This window comes from Lagenorhynchus albirostris, chromosome 13 (assembly GCF_949774975.1).
Source record: "Lagenorhynchus albirostris chromosome 13, mLagAlb1.1, whole genome shotgun sequence".
Lineage (NCBI taxonomy): Eukaryota > Metazoa > Chordata > Mammalia > Artiodactyla > Delphinidae > Lagenorhynchus > Lagenorhynchus albirostris.
The window spans coordinates 84461948-84470964 of NC_083107.1; positions in this window are offsets into that span (position 1 = coordinate 84461948).

The window sequence follows — 9017 nt, forward strand, 5'->3', positions numbered from 1 at the left end:
GAAGGATGAAAGGTCTTCCTGGTAAAGAGCTCGGATATGAACCAAGTTCCAGGAGCCAGGTTGCAGGAAATAGCCCCACCTCCAGACTTGATCCTGACAGTGGGTTTCCATTGTCTTGTTCACTGATGACCAATCTCTAACAATGAATGTTTATTGGGAATCTCATGTGTAAACCTGCCCTGGGTTAAGGGGTGTGGGAGATGAAGGAAACCCAGTCACATTCCCTCCCCGAGAAGCATATGCCATGTTTTACAAGAAGTGAACTTCGATATTGTATCTTTTAGGCAGAAATTTGATGTAGGGCAAGTCTTTGTTGGACACCATCCAAACTCCAGATCATTGATGTATTCACTCCGTAACTTATTTATTAAACATGTCAGACAGACCATATTAGGTTAAAAGCAACTGATAACTCAATTATTTCCCATCATTTCCTTTCACAACTGCTCTAGATTCTCTCTTCCTCATCAAATAAAACACATTCCCATAATTTATTGGATCACTTTTAGATATTACCGTACACTGTCATTCTTAAGTTGTAAAAAGTCAAGTCTAACATCAAAACTTCACTCTGTCACCCAATATAAAGCTTTTCTTCCCATTTCCTAACACAGGCCAGATGTGTGATTCTGAAGACGAGCAGTGAGAGACAAGCTCAGCTTCTTTCCTCTCCTCTCCCAGTCTCCTAATGTATATGTGTGTATACACACAGACATATATTTACATATATTAATATATAGAGAGAATTATACAGAATTACAGTATACATATTATATGCATCACTATAGAATTATGAATGAAGTACAGTGCAGTCTTGACTCTTACCACTGCCTCTGTCGTGAGCTTCTTCCTTGTAGCAGAGCTTTGAAGGCGGCCTCTTGGCATGGAGTCCATCTCTGGGTTCTCGGGTATGCTCAGCATTCCTCCATGTAATCTTTCCCTTAATGCAGGCAATGCATTATTCAACTGACCCCTTCCAACTCTTCCTTAGGGCCTATTTGGTAAGCCATTTCTGTTGGGGTCACCTTGCCCTGGTGGTTAGATCCCAAGTCTGTTTCTGCAGGTACCACTCTGGTCCAAGGGAAATACTTCATAAATTTGTGTCCCCAACATTGGAAAATCAGTGTGCTATCAAAGACTTCTCACTTCTCTGACATCATGGGCAGACCCAGCTAGCTACGTTCCTCTAGACCTTTCTAGTCTAGAGACCAAGGTCGGCTTCTGACACATTACATAGTTTCTGTTCTCCAAACACCAAGAGGTACATGGACCCCTCTATTGCTAGTTTCTTCTCAGAAATTCTCAGTACTTAAATTTCCTGTCTCCTCTTATAAATAGGTTGGTCATGGGCAAGGAGCTAAGAGTCACAGAACCATTATTGGTCTATCACCTTTCCAGGTAAAGCAAAGATGCTCTACAAAATTCATTTAAAATGTGGGAATACTTCTTAAATTCCTTTTTTCCTGGTATTTCTTTCCTTTAATCTTCACACACAATTGAAGAGTAAAAGCCTTCTTACATTCATCTAGAATCTCTGACTTTAGATAATTAGCAATATGTGGCTTTTAGTTATGATTCTACACATTACAAATGCTCTGTTTTTGGAGTGTGACTTTTCCTTGAAACGAGGTATATTTCTTGCTTTTGTTGAAAAAGGGGTGGCAATTAATCGCAATGGCTGATGACATCAATTATTATTACAATTTTCAATTTTAAGGATATGGTACTTTTCTATACTTGAAATGATGTCTTCTGTAATAAGGATTTCCTTCTACTACGTGATTTGGGCTTTCTTACCCTATAACTCATGTTAAATTATAAATTTTCTATATCAGGAAAAAATGCAGTCCCTCCACAACTCCATCAAGAGCAGTGATTCTCCTCTTGAAGAATGTTAAAAATCTTATCTGCATGTGACTTCTATGATTTAAACTTGTGTGATGTATAGCAAGACGTAGAAAATAAAATGGATCTTTGCCCAACTTATGTCTGACCCAAGGCTTTTAGCAAGAGACTGATTGTATCCTGAAATTTTAAGGAGGGCTTTCTTCTCCTTTGGGGAATATCTTTTCACAATCCATGCTAGCAAATAACAATGTACGCTTGTGTTATTTTACATGTGATTAATAGAAAAAAACTCTGCCATAGAACTTGTCTCTATGGCATTAACAAGGATAATTGGTCCTCTTTAGGGCTCACTTTCTAGTTTGAAATGATCCTAGGCCAAACTCTGTGACATCAAAGAACAAAGACGAGGGAGAGGACCTTCAAGATGGCAGAGGAATAAGATGTGGAGATCACCTTCCTCCCTACAAATACACCAAAATACATCTACATGTGGAACAACTCCTACAGAACACATACTGAACGCTGGCAGAAGACCTGACTTCCCAAAAGGCAAGAAATTCCCCACATACCTGGGTAGGGCAAAAGAAAAAAGGAAAAACAGAGACAAAAGAATAAGGATGGGACCTGCACCTCTGGGAGGGAGCTGTGAAGGAGGAAAAGTTTCCACACACTAGGAAGCCCCTTCACTGGCAGAGAAGGGGGGTGAGTGAGGGGGAGCTTTGGAGCCATGGAGGAGAGCACAGCGACAGGGGTGCAGAGGGCAAAATGGAAAGATTCCCGAACAAAGGATTGGTGCTGACCAGCACTCAACAGACCGAGAGCCTTGTCTGGTCACCCACCGGGACGGGTGGGGGCTGGGAACTGAGGTTCAGGATTCAGAGGTCAGATCCCAGGGAGAGGACTGGGGTTGGCTGCGTGATCACAGCCTGAAGGGGGCTAGTGCACCACAGCTAGCCAGGAGGGAGGCTGGGGAAAAGTCTGGAATTGCCTAAGAGGCAAGAGACCATTGTTTCAGGGTGCGCAAGGAGAGGGGATTCAGAGCACTGCCTAAATGAGCTCCAGAGACGGCCGCGAGCCATGGCTATCAACACAGACACCAGAGACGGGCATGAGACGCTAAGTCTGCTGCTGCCACCACCAAGAAGCCTGTGTGCGAGCACAGGTCACTATCCACACCTCCCCTCCCGGAGCCTGCGCAGCCCGCCACTGCCAGGGTCCCGGGATCCAGGGACAACTTCCCCGGGAGAACACACTGCGCGCCTCAGGCTGGTGCAACGTCACACCGGCCTCTGCCGCCACAGGCTCGCCCCGCATTCTGTACCCCTCCCTCCCCACGGTCTGAGTGAGCCAGAGCCCCTGAATCAGTTGCTTCTTTAACCCCGTCCTGTCTGAGCGAAGAACAGATGTCCTCAGGTGACGTACACACAGAGGCAGGTCCAAATCCAAAGCTGAACCCCAGGAGCTGTGCGAACAAAGAAGCGGAAGGGAAATCTCTCCCAGCAGCTTCAGGAGCAGTGGATTAAATCTCCACAATCAACTTAATGTACCCTGCATCTGTGGAATACATGAATAGACAATAAATCATCCCAAAATAGAGGCGGTGGACTTTGTGAGCAACTGCAGACTTAGGGTTTGCTATATGAGACTGACTAGTTTCTGATTTTTATATTTATCTTAGTATAGATTTTAGCACTTGTTATCATTGATGGATTTGTTTATTGGTTTGGTTGCTCCCTTCTTTTTTTATTACTTTTTTTAAATTCTTTTATTTTAATAATATGCTTTTATTTAATAAATTATTTTTTTCTTTCTTTTTTTCCTCCCTATTCTTCTGAGCCATGTGGCTGACAGAGTCTCAGTGCTCTGGCCAGGTGTCAGGCCTGAGCCTCTGAAGTGAGAGAGCCGAGGTCAGGACATTGGACCACCAGAGACTTCCCAGCCACACATAATATCAATTGGCAAGAGCTCACCCAGAAGTCTCCGTCTCAACTCTAAGACCCAGCTCCACTCAATGACCAGCAAGCTCCAGTGCTGAACACCAATGCCAAACAGCTGGCAAGACAGGAACACAAGCCCACCCATTAGCAGAGAGGCTGCCTAAAATCATAATAAGGTCACAGACACCCCAAAACACAGCACCAGACACAGTCCTGCCCACCAGAAAGAAAAATCTAGCCTCATCCACCAGAACACAGGAACCAGTACACTCCACCAGGAACTCTACACAACCCTCTGAACCAATCTTACCCACTGGGGACAGACACCAAAAACAATGGGAACTATGAACCTGCAGCCTGTGAAAAGGAGAACCTAAATGCAGTAAGTTAAGCAAAATGAGAAGACAGAGAAATACACAGCAGATGAAGGAGCAAAGTAAAAACCCACAAGACCAAACAAATAAAGAGGAAATAGGCAGTCTACCTGAAAAAATAATTCAGAGTAATGATAGTAAAGATGATCCAAAATCTTGGAAATAGAATGGAGAAAATACAAGAAACATTTAACAAGGACCTAGAAGAACTAACAAGCAAACAAACAATGATGAACAACACAATAAATGAAATTAAAAATTTTCTAGAAGGAATCAATAACAGAATAACTGAGGCAGAAGAATGGAAAAGTGACCTGGAAGATAAAATACTGGAAATAACTACTGCAGAGCAGAATAAAGAAAAAATAATGAAAGGAATTGAGGACAGTCTCACAGAGTTCTGGGACAACATTAAACACACCAACATTCAAATTATAGGGATCACAGAAAAAGAAGAGAAAAAGAAAGGGACTGAGGAAATATTATAAGAGATTATAGTTGAAAACTTCCCTAATATGGGAAAGGAACTAGTCAAATACAGGAAGTGCAGAGAGTCCAATGTAGGATAAATCCAAGGAGAAACACGCCTAGAAACATATTAATCAAACCATCAAAAATTAAATACAAAGAAAAAATATTAAAAGCAGAAAGGGAAAAGCAACAAATAACATACAAGGGAATCTGGATAAGGTTAACAGCTGATCTTTCAGCAGAAACTCTGCAAGCCAGAAGGGAGTGGCAGGCCATATTTAAACTGATGGGAGGAAAAAACCTACAACCATGATTACTCTACTCAGCAAGGATCTTATTCAGATTCAACAGAGAAATTAAAAATCTTTACAGACAAGAAAAAGCTAAGAGAATTCAGTACCACCAAACCATCTCTACAACAAATGCTAAAACAACCTCTCTAGGCAGGAAACACAAGAGAAGGAAAAGAACTACAAAAACAAACCCAATACAATTAGGAAAATGGTAATAGGAACACACATATCAATAATTTACCTTAAATGTAAATGGATTAAATGCTCTAACCAAAAGACAAAGACTGGCTGAATGGATACAAAAACAAGACCCATATATATGCTGTCTATAAGAGAACTACTTCAGATCTAGGAACACATACACACTGAGAGTGAGGGGATGGAAAAAAAATATTCCATGCAAATGGAAATTTAAAAAAAAGCTGGAGTAGCCATTCTCATATCAGACAAAATAGACTTTAAAATAAAGACTATTACAAGAGACAAAGAAAGACACTACATAATGATCAAGGGATCAATCCAAGAAGAAGATATAACAATTGTAAATATTTATGCACCCAACATATGAGCACCTCAATACATAAGGCAAATGCTAACAGCCATAAAAGGGGAAATCGAGAGTAACACAATAATAGTAGGAGACTTTAACATCCTACTTTCGCCAATGGACAGATCAACTAAACTGAAAATAAATAAGGAAACACAAGCTTTAAATGACACATTGAACAAGATTAATTTAATTAATATTTATAGGACATTCCATCCCAAAACAACAGAGTACACTTTCTCCTCAAGTGCTCATAGAACATTCTCCAATCATATCTTGGGACACAAATCAAGCCTTGGTAAATTTAAGGAAACTGAAATCCTATCAAGTATCTTTTCTGACCACAACACTATGAGAATAGATATCAATTACAGGAAAAAAATCTGTGAACAAAAACAAACACATGGAGGCTAAACAATACACTACTAAATAGCCAAGAGATCACTGAAGAAATCAAAGAGGAAATCAAAAAATACCTAGGAACAAATGACAATGAAAACACCATGAACCAAAACCTATGGAATGCAACAAAAGCAGTTCTAAGAGAGAAGTTTATAAAAATACATGCTACCTCAAGAAACAAGAAACATCTCAAATAAACAACCTAATCTTACACCTAAAGCAATTAGAGAAAGAAAAACAAAGAAAACCCAAAGTTAGCAGAAGGAAAGAAATCATAAATATCAGATCAGAAATAGATGAAAGAGAAATGAAGGAAACAATAGCAAAGATCAATGAAAGTAAAAGCTGGTTTTTTGAGAAGATAAACAAAATTGATAAATCATTAGCCAGGTTCACCAAGAAAAAAAAGGGAGAAGATTGAAATCAACAGACTTAGAAATGAAAAAAGTGAAGTAACAACTGACACTGCATAAATACAAAGGATCATGAGAGATTACTACAAACAACTATATGCCAATAAAATGGACAACCTGGAAGAAACAGAAAACTCTTAGAAAAGCACAACCTTCCAAGACTGAGCCAGGATGAAATAGAAAATATGACCAGACCAATCACAAGCACTGAGATTGAAACTGTGAGTAAAAATCTCCAACAAACAAAAGTCCAGGACCAGATGGCTTCACAGTTGAATTCTATCAAATATTTAGAGAAGAGCAAACACCTATCATTCTCAAAATCTTCCAAAATACAGCAGAGGGAGAAACACTCCCAAACACATTCTACAAGGTGACCATCACCCTGATACCAAAACCAGACAAAGATGCCACAAAACAAGAAAACTACAGACCAATATCACTGATGAACATAGATGCAAAAATCCTCAACAAAATACTAGCAAACAAAATCCAACAGCACTTTAAAAGGATCATACACTATGAGCAAGTGGGGTTTATCCCAGGAGTGCAAGGATTCTTCAATATACACAAATCAATCAATGTGATACACTATATTAACAAATTGAAGGATAAAAACCATATGATCATCTCAATAGATGCAGAAAAAGATTTTGACAAAATTCAGCATCCATTTATGATAAAAACCCTCCAGAAAGTAGGCATAGAGGGAACTTACCTCAACATAATAAAGGCCATATATGACAAACCCTCAGCCAACATCATTCTCAATCATGAAAAACTGAAACCATTTCCACTAAGATGAGGAACAAGACAAGGTTGCCCACTCTCACCACTGTTATTCAACATAGTTTTGGAAGCTTTAGCCACAGCAAGTAGAGAAGAAAAAGAAATAAAAGGAATCCAAATCAGAAAAAAAGAAATAAAATTGTCAGTGTTTGCAGATGACATGACACTATACTTAGAGAATCCTAAAAATGCTACCAGAAAACTACTAGAGCTAATCAATGAATTTGGTAAAGTAGCAGGATACAAAATTAATGCACAGAAATCTCTTGCATTCCTATACACTAATGATGCAAAATCTGAAAGAGAAATTATGGAAACACTCTCATTTACCACTGCAATAAAAATGATAACATACCTAGGAATAAACCTACCTAAGGAGACAAAAGACCTGTATGCAGAAAAGTATAAGACACTGATGAAAGAAATTAAAGATGATACAAACAGGTGGAGAGATATACTATGTTCTTAGATTGGAAGAATTAATATTGTGAAAATGATTATACTACCCAAAGCAATCTACAGATTCAGTGTAATCCCTATTAAACTACCAATGGCATTTTTCACAGAACTAGAACAAAAAAATTCACAATTTGTATGGAAACACAAAAGATCCTGAATAGCAAAAGCAATCTTGAGAAAGAAAAATGGAGCTGGAGCAATCAGGAGGCTCCCAACTTCAGACTATACTGCAAAGCTACAGTAATCAAGACAGTATGGTACTGGCACTAAAACAGTAATATAGATCAATGGAACAGGATAGAAAGCCCAGAGATAAACCCACGCACATATGGACACCTTATCTTTGATAAAGGTGGCAGGAATGTACAGTGGAGAAAGGACAGCCTCTTCAATAAGTGGTGCTGGGGAAACTGGACAGGTACATGTAAAAGTATGAGATTAGATCACTCCCTAACACCATACACAAAAATAAGCTCAAAATGGATTAAAGACCTAAATGTAAGGCCAGAAACTATCAAACTCTTAGAGGAAAACATAGGCAGAACACTCTATGACATAAATCACAGCAAGATCCTTTCTGACCCACCTCCTAGAGAAATGGAAATAAAAACAAAAATAAACAAATGGGACCTAATGAAACTTCAAAGCTTTTGCACAGCAAAAGAAACCATAAATAAGACCAAAATACAACCCTCAGAATGGGAGAAAATATTTGCAAATGAAGCAACTGACAAAGGATTAATCTCCAAAATTTACAAGCTGTTCATGCAGCTCAATATCAAAAAAACAAACAACCCAATCCAAAAATGGGCAGAAGACCTAAATAGACATTTCTCCAAAGAAGATATACAGATTGCCAACAAACACATGAAAGAATACTCAACTTCATTAATCATTAGAGAAATGCAAATCAAAACTACAATGAGATATCATCTCACACCAGTCAGTATGGCCATCAGCAAAAAATCTAGAAACAATAAATGCTGGAGAGGGTGTGGAGAAAAGGGAACACTCTTGCACTGCTGGTGGGAATGTGCATTGGTTCAGTCACTATGGAGAACAGTATGGAGGGTCCTTAAAAAACTAAAAATAGAACTACCATATGATCCAGCAATCCCACTGCTGGGCATATACCCTGAGAAAGCCATAATTCAAAAAACAGTCATGTACCATAATGTTCATTGCAGCTCTAGTTACAATAGCCCGGAGATGGAAACAACCTAAGTGCCCATCATCGGATGAATGGATAAAGATGTGGCACATATATACAATGGAATATTACTCAGCCATAAAAAGAAACGAAATTGAGCTATTTGTAATGAGGTGGATAGACCTAGAGTCTGTCATACAGAGTAAAGTAAGTCAGAAAGAAAAAGACAAATACCATATGTTAACACATATATATGGAATTTAAGAAAAAAAAATGTCATGAAGAACCTAGGGGTAAGACAGGAATAAAGACACAGACCTACTGGAGAACAGAC